This window comes from Microcaecilia unicolor, chromosome 11 (assembly GCF_901765095.1).
Source record: "Microcaecilia unicolor chromosome 11, aMicUni1.1, whole genome shotgun sequence".
Classification (NCBI taxonomy): Eukaryota; Metazoa; Chordata; class Amphibia; order Gymnophiona; family Siphonopidae; genus Microcaecilia; species Microcaecilia unicolor.
In genome coordinates, this window is record NC_044041.1 from 159,053,235 (window position 1) to 159,071,763 (window position 18,529).

Genomic DNA, 18,529 nt, shown 5'->3' on the forward strand with positions numbered 1-18,529 from the left:
GAAAAAAAATTATACGAAAGGGGTTACAAATGTCTCTCTGGGGCCAAACTCCAACAATTTAATAGAATGTGATGAAACCTGGCATGAGAGAAAAAAACAGTAAAAAAGCCACGATGAGTCTGAATTGGTCAAATTGGACTAGGGGTTCCAGAGAAATAAACCCCTTCAAAAAATGACCCATTCCTTGGCGTCAGCAGCAGATGAATCCGGAGACTTGTGGGTTGTGACCATCAAACAGCAGGTGGAGGTATAGAGTGCTAAACTGAACTGTCTTATAGGACGGAATATTCCTTGGTTAGTCAGTATTTTCTATCTCCAGCACGCGGATGGAAGGTCTCTCTCAAGCTCCTGGTCTCATCTGATGCTGGCTCCTGTTTTGATGTTTCATTTCAGTGAAGCTTTGAGGTGCATGGTTGAGGGGGTACACCTGGTGATACCAGGAGGCATATTTTCAAAGCACTTAGCCTTCCATAGTTCCATAGGTTTCTATGGAACTTTGGAAGGCTAAGTGCTTTGAAAATATGCCTCCAGGTCCCCCCCAACCTTTCTGCCCTCTCCATTCTCCTTCCTCACTGAAGAGAATAGTGCTTCATTCAAACAAGTAAAAAAAGCAAGCCAGACTCAGGTGCTTAAGATCGTGTGGGCATACTTCCCACTGCTTGGCTACAGGAGAGATACTGGTTTAGCACCAGTATAAGGGCTGGTAGTGGAGAGGGTGTCCGAGTGCCCCTGGCAGAGATGAGTTCTGCAGGCAGGACTCCTGATTGCTTCCCGAGGAGACTGTGTACCTTTAATTTTCTCTGCAGCTGTGGTCATGGTTTCACTTTCATTTTGAAGCGGAGGCTGTTAAACGCTGCTCCCGCTGTGGGAAGCAGTGAGCAGTGTTGGGTCTTTGAGTGGCTGTGCTGGTTGTCCCCTCTTAGAGGAGGTCATGCTTGTTTCCCATGTGAGTGAAGCACGTGCTCCTTCCCCTCATTGTCCTGACACTGAAGCAGCTGCCAGTACCACCACGTGATGAAGGGACAACGCTGCTGGCAGTGCTTCTGCTGAGTTGCCAGCCCCAATAGCTTCTGATTCTGGGGTTTCTCCGGGGGGGGGGGGGCATCTGTCCCCTTTTCCCCCCAACTTTATCCTGTTGCTGCATAATATATATTTACTGAAGAAGTCAGGTCCAGGGTCCTGACAGTGCTCTTGCCTCTCAGACACTGGAGTCTCCTACGTTGCTCCCTCACTCCCAGTCCCTGCTGTTGGACCCTGCACCAAAGAGAAGATGGGTCCTTTCAGGCTCGGAGGTCGGTTCTTTGGCTCCCTTATCTCCATCTCCTTCTGAGAGAGTTTCCAGGTGCATTCCACCCGGGTGATTGTGACTTCTTGGGTGGAAGCCTGGCTGTTTCCTCTGGAGATCTGTCGGGCGGCGGCATGGTCTTCTATGCATACTTTCTCCAGAAACTACCATTTGGATGTCTCCACTTGGTCGGATGCATCTTTTGGCGTATCAGTGCTCTCCACAGGAGTTTCCGGTGCCCACCCTACTTGACTGCTTTGCTACATCCCACAAGTCTCTGGATTAATCTGCTGTTGACGCTAAAGAATGAAAAATTATGTCTTACCTGATCATTTTCTTTCCTTTAGTTGCAGCAGATGAATCCAGAGGCCTACCCTAGTGAGGGTTATCAGTTAGTTTTCCTTGTTTTAATTGGTTGCTGCATTTTTCTGATTTTTGCATGGTATATGATTTGTTTTATTAGGTTTAAGGGATATTGGTTATGGATGTCACTTTTCCCTGTGGAGAAAGAGAAACATTCTAATTCTATTTCCTTCTGTTTTGTTATGAGAAATACTGATGGACCAAGGAGCATTCTGTCCTATAAAACAGTTCAGTGCTCTTTATCTCCACCTGTTGGTAGATGGTCACAACCCACAAGGCTCTGGATTCATCTGTTGCGACTAAAGGAAAGAAAATTATCAGGTAAGACGTAATTTTTTTGATGCATTTCTATAGGAGAAGTTTCAGCAGTTGTAGCATAGATAGTTACAGAGAAACTAGCTATTAGGGAATTCCTCCTTTTAAAACTGCCTCTCCCCATTCTCAGCTCTCCCAACCACCCAAACTAACCCCACCCCAAAAATACTTCCCGACATACACTATCTCACTCCTCAAAACTAACGCCCAACTGTCCTGTCATCCTGCAAACAGTACATACTCTCCAAACTATCCCAACATTCCACAAACTGCTGCCACCTTCAAAACTACCACCACAACTGACCTACCACACTGCTACATTGCCTCCCCACAACTGGCCCTACTGCCAAGAATTATTCCTCCTGAATACTGCAACACCTGGAAAATTGCCCCTCTGCATTTAACTGCTCTACCCTCAAAATCTACTTTGTAACTGCTCCACACCTCACATACTGCTCCACCTCCAAAAACTTGCAAACTGCTTCCTGCAACTTTACCACTATCCTACAAACTGACCCCATTAATGCATCACCCCACAACCTGCCCGGCATCCAAAATCTGCTGCCCACAACTGCCCCATCACCCTGTAAACTGTACCACTGCAAAAACTGCCCCTGCAATTGCCCCACCCACAAAACGAAGCCCTTACCCAACTACTTCTCCACCCCACTAACTGTCCCACATCCAAAAAATACTTCCCTACTAACTGCTGTACCCCCAAAAGCTATTCCCAGATGACTGCAGTGTGGTGATGCAGTAGGCTACAGCAACCTAGTCACTCCCCAAAACTACCCCATCAACTGCCTTGCCATTCTGCAAACTGATCCTTCCCAAAAATAGCCACTGCAGCTGTACTGCAAAGTGCACCACCCCCAAAATACCCCTCTCCAAAAAAAAATCGCTCCTCCACTGCCGAACTGTTCAAAAATATCTCCTACAGAATGCACTACCACCCCCTCGGACATAATCCATGGATAGAACACACAACAGAGACGCATTCTCCACCCCCCCCCCCCCCCCCGAGGTATTGGAAAGTATAACTTGAGTTATGCTGTACAATGCTTGCTGTTGAATAATGTTTTCCTCTGCTGTACGTAGTAACATGATCAACTCCACTTGTCAAAGAACATTAAAGATGGGCAATAAAGGCCAGAGTTTCTCCAAGACATCAAAAATTCTTCAATATTTTAAGGAAAGGTTGCAGCAAATAACCTGTTTTTCTCAAAATAAATGACATATTTACTCACCTCTAACCTCCATGTTGTATCCAGGACACTTATAAACTGCAAACCTTCAGATTTATAATTTGATCGCAAGACATCTCAGAAACATTTTCCTAGTCATTTACAACGAACTCTAGTCTCACATTTTCTTATTTTTTTGTGAAACCGAAAATCAAAGCATATGCAGTTGAACACCAGCAAAGAGCGATAAGAGGACTTGTATTGACAGAACCAAAGCAAACAAGGAAACTAACGCTACTGAGTGAATACAGGAGTACACACATTTGGAGCAGGGCCAGGGTCCCATGGGCAGAGCTTGTGTATGTATGATGGGAGGTAACAATTGGGAAGGTACAATGACCCCCCCCACCTAAAATTTCAGGTGCCACCAGAGGCATAGCTAGGTTTTGACGTATTGTAAAATAGGCACCAGAAGGTAGGCAGGCCATAGCATCCCACAGCAGAGAAGGTGCAACCAGGTATTCTTGGCAAAGACAAGCCAAGGGGACACTGGTGGCTGCTTCTCATTGGGATTAGCACATCTTCCAAGGGGAATGTACCTAGGCTATCACTCTCCTATAAACGAAACAACCAAACAGGAACTTCTCTGAACTTTTACACTGTACTGCTGAAACAGGTGGGAAATCAGGAGACGAAAGGCAAACTTTGGTTCCAAACAAGGCAACTTTATTGCTAGCAAGTGAACAGCACCGAGTAGCCTCGGGACACTGTGTGTCATAAATCATCTGACGCTTACATTTATACTTCCCTACTGGGCCTGCGCATTTGGCCCCTTACACGTCATACTTGTCATGCGCAGTAAACATTTGTAGTTCTTACAGTACAAAATTGTAGTCCCAGTACGTACACACGTCATAACACTGAAATGATACTGGCAAGAAAAACGAAACTTAGCAGCTTATTCTGTACACACACAATGCTCCTTTCTAGCACAGGAGATAAGGTGCGGCTCAGGAATGCAGGGGGGTGTCAGCACCCTCCAAGGTCGCCTATTCAGATGGCGTTGCTACGTGCAAGCTGGTCTTGTATAGGCCTTGCAAACTACTGTTACAAGCTATATATCTAATAGCCCTGCATTCTGTCTGTACATTAGTAAACAGCAAACTTGTCTTGTTAGTAAACAGTAAAACTGGATAAGGCACAAATGTCCAGTGCAGTAATAAGGTGTGGCCAAATAGCCAAAAGCAGAGGTAGAGTGCATAAGTAAAAGTCCATCAGTAGGCACAAAACATGAGGTTGTCCTGTTGCTCAGTAGTATTCAGGTAGTACCGGCGTTCCACTCCTTCATTCCCCCCTTTTGATACTTGAACATCCATTCTGGTGGAGAGTATCACCTCCACGAACCCTAAAAAGGAAAGAAAGGACAAGGATAGTTAGCGAGGGAGGCAACAAGCGAGCCCTAAGCCCTTGCGCAGCCGTTGGTTGCTTCGCCGGGGTTGAGACGGAGGGCCCCTAGTGGAATCCCCCCCCCTTTGTAGCCGGTCTTTTGCTGGCACAAGGGTGATGGCCCATTGAGTGACTCAGGGGGTTCAAAGTGCATATCAGCCACAAGGTGCTTCATCGTCAGCTTCATCAGACTGGGGAATGGGGGAGTACATCTGGAGAGCCATAAGTTGGGCAGCAGCACGGCGGTCAGCGATGCTTTCCATGGTGGAGCGGAGACACCTGAAAACTAAGGGGAGAGACAAAGGTATTATTAGGCAAGACAGCAAGAACAGGCCACCCATGACGAGGAGGCCTTGCAGGCTTCCGGAAGTTGGGAGCCAGCTGGTGAGGGAGGAAGTCCAATCCCACGCACTGTTCCAGGTCTGGACGGGGACGTGGGCTAGTTTAACCATCCGGTCAGTTATCTCCCTGATGACATGGCTCTGGTCATCAATCTGTAAGCAGCAATTACTGAGGTTAAACTTGCCACACACCCCGCCCTCCTGGGCTAAGAGGTAGTCAAGTGCCAAGCGATTTTGGTAGACGGCGGTAATGAGCTTAGTGTTCTGTCGAGCTAGGATATTGAGGGCCAGGGCCGAATCGTTAGTGAGGATTTCGAGTACGGCCTGTAGGCGAATAATGCGATTTAGCATATAGATAGGGGTACGGTACCCCCATGTACCATCCTCAGCCCACGTGGCCGGTCCATAGTAATGAATGATGCGTTCAGGCGGCCACTCATTGTCTTTCCAGTCTCCAATTTGGACCTTGGGCTTGACGGGTGGGAAAGACCGTCGTCGTCGGGTAGGATTATCAGGCCCCTTTTCCACGTAAAGGGGGATACCCAAAGTTTCGCCGACTTGTATGGGCAGAAGGAAAAAACTAGGGCGGACAGTGCCCAAGAGACAGGTACCATACCAGCGGGCCGGGAGCTGTTCGTAGGCCCTGCGGCCGCAGATATAGTAATAGCCCGCCGGGGCTACCCACTTGAGGGAAGCGTTCCCTCCGTAGGTCCATGTCATGTTCAAGGTGGGTTCTGTCCAGATAGGCTCCGGGGCGGGCAGGTTGTCCGTTTGCCACCAGGTCGTCCGGCTGCCATTATAGTGAAGAACCCCCGTACAAGCAGAGTCTCCCACTGGTACAGAGTAACGCTTCGATGGCGCTCGACTAGCGCAGAGGGTACCTATGATATTTGTTCTCAGGGCCCATTCGTACGGCTTCGGCCGTTGGGGAAAGGTAATGTTAGTGGTGTTGAGTGCATCCCATGTGTGTTGTCGGATCTCTCTCGCTTCCCAGGGCCATTGTTCACCCATGTCGGTACCTCCACAGACGAAACAGTTGGCAATTCCGAGGGAGAGGGCGATGTTTTCAGCCAAATTGAGGAACATATTTCGGGCTTCTGGGGAGATGGGGAATTTAGTCTCGGTCTGCTCAGCACGAGCAATTTCATCAAATACGTCTTGGTAGCCGACAACAGTAGTCTGGTAGTGCGTAGGAGGCTTCGTTTCGAGACTCTGATATATGGTAATATATGTCAACGGATCCATTCCTCCGCCGTCAATGCCGAGGCCCCACGTTCCTCTCCAGGGCATGTCGTGTCCTCGGATGGGCCAGTCTAGGGACACATAGTTACCAGAACCTCGACGAAATTCGCCCAGGCCGGCGCATCCGGCATATCCTCCTCCCGTATAAGCACATACTCGGTCCCAGCCCGAGGCTCGAGTGTCGCCGGCGCATGGGAGCCACACCCACGGGGAGCAGCATCTCATGTCTGGACTGAAGGGGCAGACATACTTGTGGTCCTTAACGTATGCCTCTCGCCAACTCTGGCTACCACACTTGCGAGACCAAGGGTGCTTGTCCATGGCGGCACAGACGTCGAAGGTGAGGGTTGCTACAGTTTGGATGCCACCGACAAGGATACGAGTGGAATTAATGTAATATAGGATGCCATCTCCCTCGACTCCCGGAGGTCCGGCCACATACGCAGGGAGTCCTACGCTGAGGGTGACATTGTAGTATCTTGGTTTGGTAGGGCTGTGGCAGATAGTGAGATTTCCTTGGAGGCATCTGTGGAACTGTTGGAGGCCATTCGGAGTGATGAGGGCGCAGGTCGGGAGAAACTGGCAACCGCCTTCCGGGGGCTGCGTCTGGTGAATGAGGGTAGTGACTAGGTGATATCCTCCCTCTATACGGTGGCGCACGAGGCGCAAACATTCAGTACAGTTCTGGCTCAAGGGGTAAGAGCTCGGGACTGAGCAAAGGAGGAGTAGTAGGCTAAGCATCATATATGCGGTGGAAGGTATCCGAGCCTTTGCAGCAAGAAGATGATAAGGCCTACGATTATGGCTGCGATAAAGAGAGAGCCAAAAACGCAGTGGGTCCAGAAACTGAGTTCCTGTCGCTGGGCAGGCATGAATCTGGTGGTTCACGTCTTTCTTAGAGTCAGCCGTAATGGAGCGTCAGGATGTTGGTGCGCAGTCCAACGCTTCAGGGTGCTGCTAGTGGGAGCAGCAGGCTTCAATCGGGTCCAATGTATCCACACTGGGCTTCCTGCAATTTTAACAGCGGTGGAGGTCGTTAGGAGAACAAGGGAGGGCCCCTTCCATTTTGGCTTTAGGCAGTCAGATTCATCCCACTCTTTTACCCAGACCTCGTCTCCCACCCTGAACCTGTGCGTAGGATTGGTGAGGACCAAGGGAGCTACTCTTTCAGTGTACTGCTGGATGTCTTGCACTACCTGGTGTAAGGCTCTCATCTGTTTTACTAAGGAACTCTCACCCTGTATCTGCAAGGAGTCGGGAAAGGAGGGTAGTGGTGGTGGCCTAGCGTACATCATCTCGTAAGGAGTAAGGCCGGTAGCCTTGGGGGTACACCTAAGATGCAGCAAGGCCAGTGGAAGCAGGTCGGGCCATTTGGCTTTTGCTTCTTGGCATAGCTTGGCTAGCTGGTTCTTCAGGGATCGGTTAGCCCTCTCCACTACTCCACTGCTTTGGGGTCTCCAGGCACAATGCAACTTCCAATCGAGGCCCAGTCTGGTACTGAGCTGTTGTGTTACTTCACTAGCGAAGGCGGGGCCGTTGTCAGAATTTATTTGCTTGGGGAGGCCGTATCTGGGTAGGATTTGATGAAGCAGTAGGGAGGTGACTTCTTTAGCCATTTCCGTTCTAGTGGGCTGGGCTTCAATCCATCCGGTGTAGGTACACACGGCGACGAGGATGGCTTTGTAGCCCCGCGCCGGGGGCATGTGTGTGAAGTCAATCTGGCACACGTGGAAAGGGCTGGTTCCTCGGAGAACATGTCCTGGCATAGGGCCGGGCCCCGTTCGAGGGTTGTTCCGGGCACAAGTCGCGCAGCGGCTGGAAGCGTTTTTGGTCCACAGGGATAGTTTGTTGATGTAGTAGGTCTTCTCAAGTAAGCGCCCCAGAGCGTCCCTTCCCAGGTGTGTGCGGTCGTGAGCCTCCTTGGCCACCGTCCAGGCCAAGGCTTCGGGTATCCATATGCGCCCATCCTGTAGTATCCACCAGCCATTGCGTGACTGTAGACCCTCTTGTTGGGCCCATTCCGTTTCTTGGGGGGTGTAGATAGGGGTCTCCGTAGGGAACTGGACGACGAGTACGGGGTCAGAAGGGTGAGAGGAGTAGGGGAGCTGACTTGCCCTTTTTGCAGCGTCGTCTGCCCGCTGATTTCCCCGAGCGATAGGGTCCGTTCTTCCAGTGTGGGCCCTGCAGTGCATCACAGCCACCTTCTTCGGCTTCCATACCGACTCGAGTAATTGGCAGATCTCAGCGGCATTTGCAAGTCCTTTCCCTTCTGCTGTCAAAAATCCCCTCTCCTTGTACAAAGCACCGTGCACCTGGAGGGTGAGGAAAGCGTATTTGGAGTCGGTGTAAATGTTGACAACTTTTCCTTCAGCCCACAGGAGGGCTCTAGTGAGGGCGATTAGCTCCGCTTTCTGGGCTGATGTTCCGGGTGTCAGAGCCATAGCCTCGATCACATGGTCCTCAGATACCACCGCATAGCCAGCTCTTCGAATTCCCTCTATCACCTGGCTGCTTCCATCGGTAAAAAGGGTGATGCCCCCTTGCCAGGGTTGATCCTTCAGGTCAGGTCTGCTCGAGTGCACAGTGGCCATTACCTCTTCACAGTCGTGGAGTGGTGGTTCAGGGGCCGGAAGGAGGGTGGCAGGATTGAGGTTGGTCGTGTCCAGGATCCGCACCTCCGGATTTTCGCACAGGAGGGCTTGGTATTTGACCAATCGGGAGTTGGTCATCCATCTGGGTCCGTGGCTCTCGAGTAGGCCGCGGATGGTGTGGGGTGTGGTCACAAAAAGTGTTTGGCCGAATGTGAGTTTATTGGCCTCGTGTATCAGGAGACAAGCAGCCGCAATGCTTCGTAGGCAGCCCGGCCATCCTCGTGCCACGTTGTCCATGCTCTTGGAGAGGTATGCTACAGGGCGTTGCCAGGTACCGACCAGTTGGGTGAGGACTCCAAGTGCCAATCCCTTCTTTTCGTCGATGAACAAGTGGAACGGCTTAGTCACATCTGGTAGTCCGAGCGCTGGTGGGGCCGCAAGGGCATCCTTAAGGTCCTGAAGGGCTTTCAGTTCGCTTTTCTCCCACCGGAGATCTTGGCCCTCTAGTTCAGGCCCCTTCAGTTTGGCATACAAACTGTGGGTCAGGATAGCAAAATTGATGATCCAAATGCGGCAATATCCAGCGGCTCCGAGGAGTGCCCGTAGTTCCTTCTTATTTGCAGGAGTGGGTTGGTTGCGGATAGCTTGGGTTCGGGGGGGTACCGAGCCTTCGGGTTCCTTCTCGGAGGCGGAAACCCAGGTATTCGACTTCGATCTCGCATATCTGGGCCTTTTTACGACTGGCCCGGTACCCCTGGGCTTCCAGGGTTTTCAAGAGGTAAAGGGTGGCTTCTGCACAGTCCGTGTACGTCTCACGGGCCACCAACAGGTCATCCACGTATTGGACGACCGGCCCGTACTCGTCTTGGTACGTTTTCAGGTCCTGGGCAAGCTGGTCACCAAAGAGGGTGGGGGAGTTCTTGAACCCCTGGGGAAGCCGGGTCCATGTATATTGCTGCTTGGTTCCCGTCGGTAAGTCTTCCCACGTGAAGGCAAACAACTTTTGGCTGTCAACAGCAAGAGGGATGGAGAAGAAGGCGTCCTTCAAATCAATGACACTGTACCACTTGGTCTGAGATGGCACTTGGGCCAGGATGGAGTATGGATTTGGTACGAGGGCAACTATGTCGGCTACCTGGTTGTTGACTTTCCTCAGGTCCTGGACGGGTCTGTACTCGGATGTTCCTGGTTTCTTAACGGGCAACAATGGGGTGTTCCATGCGGATCTGATTGGTTTAAGGACTCCCTGTTGAAGGAGTTTCTGTAGATGTGTATGCATACTATGCCGGGCTGCATAGGGGATGTGGTATTGTCCTTGGTTGACAACTTGAGCATTTGGTTTGAGCTCAATCCAGATGGGGATAGCGTTAACGGCCAGTCCGCCGGGGTTCAATTCTGCCCATACATCAGGCACTTCATCCATTATGGCTCGCCTCTGCTGGGCGAAAGGGGTGTTCTGGTCGTAACGGCAGTCGCCGGGTCCTACAGTTGGGGGAACGTGTAGTCTCCATTCTTCTCTTACTGGACAGATAAGTGTCACTGGCCGATCTTCAAAGCGAGCTTCCACTTCACCCGTAGTCTTGAACTTCAAGGTGGCCTGGAGCTTACAGAGTAGGTCTCGACCAATCAAGGGGACCGGGCATCCAGGGATGTGTATGAACTGATGGGACACCATCGTCCCTCCGATCTGGACTTGGCGCTCTTTGAGGAGGGGGGCCGCAAGGGATTTCCCGGAGGCTCCCACAATTGGTATAGTTTCTTTCGTGGCTGGGGCTATGGCAGTGGTGATAACAGATCGCTGGGCCCCTGTGTCTAGTAAGGCCTTCATAGATTCTGTCCCCACCCGAATTTCCACCAGAGGGTCAGTGGGGACTCTGCCCTCCCGGTTTCTTCATGCTGTGCCGTCTCGGGTAGCGTCCACAGCCATCTGCCATTCCCTCCGGTCATCCCGTCCTCTCTCTCTTCGGCCCCTTCCACGGCCTCGCCTAGGGGCCCCCGTGCGGTCGCCGGTCTCCTCCTCTCTCTGCCGGTCCCATGATTCCTCTTCTCTCGGGTTGTCCCGTATCTCCTCTGGACAATCAGCCCACCAGTGTCCTTCTTGTCGGCAATTTGCACACTGGTTACGCCCTATGGGGGACCGCGTTCCTCTTGTTCTCCTGCCCCTCCCCTTTGGTCTAGACCTCATTCGTTCTTCCAGCACCGTGGCCAACACATCTGCCTTCTCCCGCATCCGTCTGGTCGATTCCTTCCGGGCCTCCACCTTCTCCTCCTGGTCGCGATATCCGAATACGCGATCAGCTATAGCTTTCAGTTGGCTTAGGCTCATCCCTTCGAACCCCTCCGTTCTCTGTAGCTTTCTTCGTATATCCGGTGCTGACTGGCTAACAAAACTCATAACCACGGTTGGGAGGTTCTTAGGGTCTTCGGGATTTATCGGGCTGTGCCTTCTGAATGCTTCCATAAGTCGTTCAAGGAAGTCCCCTGGACTCTCGTCCTTTTGTTGGACTACACTGTGGATTTTTCCCATGTTGGTAACCTTCTGCTTCCCCTTCTTTAAGGCGGCCAGGTACGCCTGCTGGTATCGGCGGATAAAGGTTTGGCCTTCGGCGGTTCGGTAGTCCCACGTAGGGGCAGCGATGGGCGCCTCCGTTTCTATTAGGTTCTGTAAATTGGCATGGGCCGGATTCGCATCCCGGATGGCTTGCTCCATATTTTGTTGTAAAAGGCGGCGTTCTTCAGAGGTCAGGATGTGGGCGCTCAACTGCCTAAGGTCTGCCCAGGTTGGATTATAACTGTATATAATACCTTCCACCAGCTCTATCAGCTGCTCGGGTTTCTGGTCGTAGGACGGCCCATGGAATTTCCAGTTATACAAATCGGCACTTGAGAAGGGAACGTGGCTATAGACGGTTGATTCGATGGGCTGGCCCCCCCCTTCCGCCGGGTTAGGGGTATAGGTGGTGGACTGTCGAACTGGGAATAAGTGGGAGGTTCCCTCTTTTCGGCTGGACGGAAGGGCCTGTTGCGGACTCGATTGGGGGAACCGAGTAATGTTCTTCACCACCCGTTTACTCTTCCGTGTGGTTGCGGGGCCAGGTGACTCAGGTGAAGCTGGGCGGGACGTCTCCCCGGCATCCGACTCTGACCCGGAAGTCTCGGCATCAGCGGGGCCTTCTGCTAGGCCCGTAAGGTCAGGGTACATAGGAGCATAGGGCGGCGGCGCAATGTCGTCTTCGTATGCCTCCGCCGTAGCAAGTATCGGGGCTTTTGGAGGCTTCTTCTCGGCCGAACCCTGAACTTTCCCTGCGGTTTTCTTTGGGGGTTTTTTTCTAGAAAGTGTGTTGGTAGTACTGGGCGTAGTTCCTGCCTTGACTCTGGTAGCAGGGGGCGTGGCCTCAGTGGCTTCAGTGCTAGGGGCGGTAGGCCGTATGGGGGCGGTCCCTGCGGCCTTCGGGACGGCAACGGTTGCCGAGCTTTGGAGAGCGAAGGCATGGGTCGGCAGGGTTCTAAGTTTGGTTTTCCGGCCTTTTCTCTGCTTTACCAACATAAGGGCGGCCTTTTCTACCTTCCGCTGGGCCCAAGCCGGCGGATCCCGGACTACATCCAACCACGCTTCTATGTATGGAATGTCCTCGGGGCAGCCTGGGTTTCCCTCAATTATAACAATATTCATGACCGCCGCCACTTTTTCATACTCGAATGACCCTTCTGGGGCCCATCCAGCAATTCCTAGCCCTGGCCACATAAATTGACATCTCTGTATCATCCCGGCCCTGCTACATTTATCTAGGTCGAACACTTCGCTAAAGTGTTCCGTCATTAAATCTAACGGTGAAGACCCACCCCCGCCCATCCTATCCTGAGTGCCAAAGGACAGGTGACGGACAAAGGGGGAAAGGGGAGGTGGAGGAGTAAGGGGTCTCGTTCCACCAGACACAGAAGGGTCAACACTCGGCCTGACCAGGACGCGGTCGCCCGGCCTGGAACTGCAAGCCCACTCACACACTTTCATACGCCACAAGAAACCCCCCCGTTCGTTCGCCGCTCGGTTTCGTCGCCGGAGCCTAGTGAGTTTCGGGACCTAGTCGGATACCAATAGTCCGTATTAGTCACTGGCTAAAAGAGGGTGATCACGCCTCTTCTTCGGTCCTTACTGGGCCGGTCACTACGTAGAGTATACTCGCCTGTCCGCCGGGGTCGCAGGCCGCGCCGTCGTGCGCTTCTCCCTGAAATGGAAAAAGGTGCCTTGTCGGAACCACACAGCCCCCTCTACAGTCAGGCGGAGTGGATCGGCCCTCCTCCGGGAGATGGACGCTGAAATCAGCGGTGGCCACTCACCACCTCCTCAGGTGGGAATCGATGACCCGATCCGACTGCAGTGGGGGAGGGGAAGAATATAATCCGATTCCCCTTTCTACTTCTGTCCCATCTGGGTCGCCAATGAAACAGGTGGGAAATCAGGAGACGAAAGGCAAACTTTGGTTCCAAACAAGGCAACTTTATTGCTAGCAAGTGAACAGCACCGAGTAGCCTCGGGACACTGTGTGTCATAAATCATCTGACGCTTACATTTATACTTCCCTACTGGGCCTGCGCATTTGGCCCCTTACACGTCATACTTGTCATGCGCAGTAAACATTTGTAGTTCTTACAGTACAAAATTGTAGTCCCAGTACGTACACACGTCATAACACTGAAATGATACTGGCAAGAAAAACGAAACTTAGCAGCTTATTCTGTACACACACAATGCTCCTTTCTAGCACAGGAGATAAGGTGCGGCTCAGGAATGCAGGGGGGTGTCAGCACCCTCCAAGGTCGCCTATTCAGATGGCGTTGCTACGTGCAAGCTGGTCTTGTATAGGCCTTGCAAACTACTGTTACAAGCTATATATCTAATAGCCCTGCATTCTGTCTGTACATTAGTAAACAGCAAACTTGTCTTGTTAGTAAACAGTAAAACTGGATAAGGCACAAATGTCCAGTGCAGTAATAAGGTGTGGCCAAATAGCCAAAAGCAGAGGTAGAGTGCATAAGTAAAAGTCCATCAGTAGGCACAAAACATGAGGTTGTCCTGTTGCTCAGTAGTATTCAGGTAGTACCGGCGTTCCACTCCTTCACTGCCAAGTGGCAGCCAAGTGCAAACACTAATACAAACATAGAAATATATTTTTTTACACTTGAAGCTCATATTAGCATGGCAAGATGTTGGCATTTGTGTACTATGAAGTGGAATTTCATACAACAGGCAGCAAAAAATGCTGAGGTGAATTTAGTGACAGTGCTGGTACAGTACTGAATCTGAATGCACAGAAATACAGGTTAATAAATACAAAGCAAATATATACGCTGATACCTTTTTACTGAAACTTAAGACACTTTAATCAACTTACAAGTTTTGTATTATGTCTCTTAAAAAACAGAGAGAAAAACTGAAGTTGAATAAACAAAGTTGAACTCAAATGCAGAAAACCCAGTATAAAGTACCAATTATGAGCTAAATATTCAAATGATTTATGCTCTTTACTGAGAGTTATGCCCATCTCTGAGAATTTGATTGCCTTGCTCTCCCCTCCCATTTTTTCTTTTGCCTAGTTTTCTTTTCACTATTCTTGGTACAATTGTGATAGAATACATAGATTCCAGAGGAGGAGATCCGGGAAATTATAGACCGGTGAGTCTGACGTCGGTGCCGGGCAAGATGGTGGAGGCTATTATTAAGAATAAAATTGCAGAGCATATACAAAAACATGGACTGATGAGACAAAGTCAGCACGGATTTAGTGAAGGGAAGTCTTGCCTCACCAATCTAATGCATTTTTTTGAGGGGGTAAGCAAACATGTGGACAATGGGGAGCCGGTTGATATTGTATATCTGGATTTTCAGAAGGCGTTTGACAAAGTGCCGCACGAAAGACTCCTGAAGAAATTGCAGAGTCATGGAATCGGAGGTAGGGTATTATTATGGATTAAGAACTGGTTGAAAGATAGGAAGCAGAGAGTAGGATTGCGTGGCCAGTATTCTCAGTGGAGGAGGGTAGTTAGTGGGGTCCCGCAGGGGTCTGTGCTGGGTCCGTTGCTTTTTAATGTATTTATAAATGACCTAGAGATGGGAATAACTAGTGAGGTAATTAAATTCGCCGATGACACAAAATTATTCAGGGTCGTCAAGTCGCAGGAGGAATGTGAACGATTACAGGAGGACCTTGCGAGACTGGGAGAATGGGCGTGCAAGTGGCAGATGAAGTTCAATGTTGACAAGTGCAAAGTGATGCATGTGGGTAAGAGGAACCCGAATTATAGCTACGTCTTGCAAGGTTCCGCGTTAGGAGTTACGGATCAAGAAAGGGATCTGGGTGTCGTCGTCGATGATACGCTGAAACCTTCTGCTCAGTGTGCTGCTGCGGCTAGGAAAGCGAATAGAATGTTGGGTGTTATTAAGAAGGGTATGGAGTCCAGGTGTGCGGATGTTATAATGCCGTTGTATCGCTCCATGGTGCGACCGCACCTGGAGTATTGTGTTCAGTACTGGTCTCCGTATCTCAAAAAAGATATAGTAGAATTGGAAAAGGTACAGCGAAGGGCGACGAAAATGATAGTGGGGATGGGACGACTTTCCTATGAAGAGAGGCTGAGAAGGCTAGGGCTTTTCAGCTTGGAGAAGAGACGGCTGAGGGGAGATATGATAGAAGTGTATAAAATAATGAGTGGAATGGATCGGGTGGATGTGAAGCGACTGTTCACGCTATCCAAAAATACTAGGACTAGAGGGCATGAGTTGAAGCTACAGTGTGGTAAATTTAAAACGAATCGGAGAAAATTTTTCTTCACCCAACGTGTAATTAGACTCTGGAATTCATTGCCGGAGAACGTGGTACGGGCGGTTAGCTTGACGGAGTTTAAAAAGGGGTTAGATAGATTCCTAAAGGACAAGTCCATAGACCGCTATTAAATGGACTGGAAAAATTCCTCATTTTTAGGTATAACTTGTCTGGAATGTTTTTACGTTTGGGGAGCGTGCCAGGTGCCCTTGACCTGGATTGGCCACTGTCGGTGACAGGATGCTGGGCTAGATGGACCTTTGGTCTTTCCCAGTATGGCACTACTTATGTACTTATGTACTTATCCCTTCCCTCAGTAACAGCAACACAAAATCCCTCCACTGCCAGATACTATGTGAAGCATCAAGAAGGTTGAAGAAAACAGGATGATCTAAAAAAAAGTTGAAACCAATTTGGTTAGTCTATGTTTCCTCCTTCCCTGTGCACCCGTCATCTAGTACACTCAAAATAAAGCAAGCAAACCTATGAGCTGCTACATCCTTGTTGTTCTTTACTGTTGGTAGCATTTTTATTTAATCTCACTTATATTAAACATGCTGGCTTGTGCAGCATATGGATGTACACAAAGTATTGGTTTCATTGGTTAGAGTACTAATTTGTTCTACATTTTAAATCATTGTGTCCAGGGGTGTAGCCAGACTTCGGCAGGAGGGGGGTCCAGAGCCCGAGGTGAGGGGGCACATTTTACCCCCCCTGTCACCGCTGCCACCACCATTGACCCCCCCCGGGCGTCAACCCTTTCGAAACCCCCTTCCCGCCGTCGGGTACCTTTGCTGGCGGGGGTCACCAACCTCCAAAGTCCTCTTCTCCAGCACGGCCGTGTTGCTGATCTGCAAGCAAGGCTTCTGTTTCTGTGAGTCTGACGTCCTGCACATTACGTGCAGGACGTCAGACTCACAGAAACAGAAGCCTTGCTTGCAGATCAGCAACGTGGCTGCGCCAAAGAGGACATCGGCTAGTGGGGGTTGGGGACCCCCACCAGCAAAGGTACCCCACAGCAATGGGGGAGGGTTGGTGGCGGCTGGGGGGGGGAGCAGGGCCAAATCTATGGGGGCCCATGCCCCTGTGGCCCCACGTAGCTACGCCCCTGATTGTGTCATTTGGAGGGGCTGGCTATAGGGACTCCCCCTCCCTCACCCCCTGTATTAATGCAGAAAGGTTTTCACCTAGTAAAGGGCGACCAAAACAGACATCAGAAGCAGATGTGATTCCATGTGCCCCAACGAAAAGGAGAGTTTAATTTTACTTTCATTTAATTTCAGTATATTCCACCTTTATAACACCAGGCTTCCCAAAGGCAGATTACTGCAACAGTTAAGATGCACAGTTAAGACCAAGAAACAGGATATTCTCACTGAAATTTTGCCATCTGTATTGTATAGAACAGTGTAGAAAAATGAGCACAAAATACAGATATAACTGCTGTTTCTACCAGCAATAATAATTTTTAACCTGTTTTAGTGATGTTCAATTTTTATTTCATGATATTTATATCTAGATAAGGGAAACTTTCAAAACAAATTAAAAAGCTATCAAATAAGAAAACAAAATCTTTTGTCCTCCATCTTTTAAGGCACTGCCTATCCAACTAGAACAACTTTGGACCATGCATTTATTTTTAATAAACTTTTGCTATTGCTTTAGCATTTGCTATTGTTTTGGGTGAGCTAAAGTCTGTATAATGGTTTAGATAGGAACACCCCATCTCCTGTTTTCTTCAACCTCCTTGTCTGACATTTCCCCTTGCTTCCCTGCTTCCATCTCCCCTCTGAAATCTCACTTTTCTCTTGATGACCCCTCTTGTCTTGAGCATCTTGCTCTGCCCCCCACCCCCACAGTGTATTTTATTTCCAGCATGTCTCCTTTTTTAATGTATTTTATGGGCTGAAAAAAAAGTGTGTGTGTGACTCACCACCCCTCCCCTTTCTCTCTCTTTTTTTTTTTATATAGACTGAAAAAAAGGCTGTGTACCTCCCCCACCCCCCTTTTTTAATTTATGGGCTGGAAAAAAAGAAGACTGTGTGTGTGCTTCTCTCTCCAGTCCACCCCCACCCCTTTGTTATTTTATGGGCTGCAAAAGGCTGTGTGTGTGCATCCCCTCACCTCTTCCCTTTTTAATTTTATAGGCTGCAAAGGAGTGTGTGTCTCTTCTCCCCCCCCCCCCCCCCCATTTTTCTGCTGCACAGGATAAGAAGACTGTCCATTGATTTGTATTCTTTTGCCCCCCCCCCTTTCCTGCTGCATGCAAATAAGTTGCGAGATCTGAGACAACATGGTTTCACCAAAGGGAAATCGTGCCAAACGAATCTCATTGAATTCTTTGACTGGGTGACCGGAGAATTAAATCAAGGACGTGCTATAGACGTAATCTACTTAGATTTCAGCAAAGCTTTTATTTATTTATTTGTAGGATATGACACGGTTCCCCACAGGAGGCTCTTGAATAAACTAGACAGGCTGAAGATAGCACCCGAAGTGGTGAACTGGATTAGGAATTGGTTAACAGGCAGAAGCCAGAGAGTGGTGGTAAATGGAGTTCGCTCAGAGGAGGGAAAGGTGAGTAGTGGAGTGCCTCAGGGATCGGTGCTGGGGCTGATTCTATTCAATATATTTGTGAGTGACATTGCCGAAGGATTACAAGGTAAAGTTTGCCTTTTTGCGGATGACACCAAGATTTGCAACAGAGTGGACACCTCGGAGGGAGTGGAAAACATGAAAAAAGATCTGCGGAAGCTAGAATAGTCTAACGTTTGGCAATTAAAATTCAATGTGAAGAAATGCAAAGTGATGCACTTAGGGAGTAGAAATCGAAGGGAGACGTATGTGTTAGGCGGGGAGAGTCTGATAGGTACGGACGGGGAGAGGGATCTTGGGGTGATAGTATCTGAATACCGAAAGGCGACGAAACAGTGTGACAAGG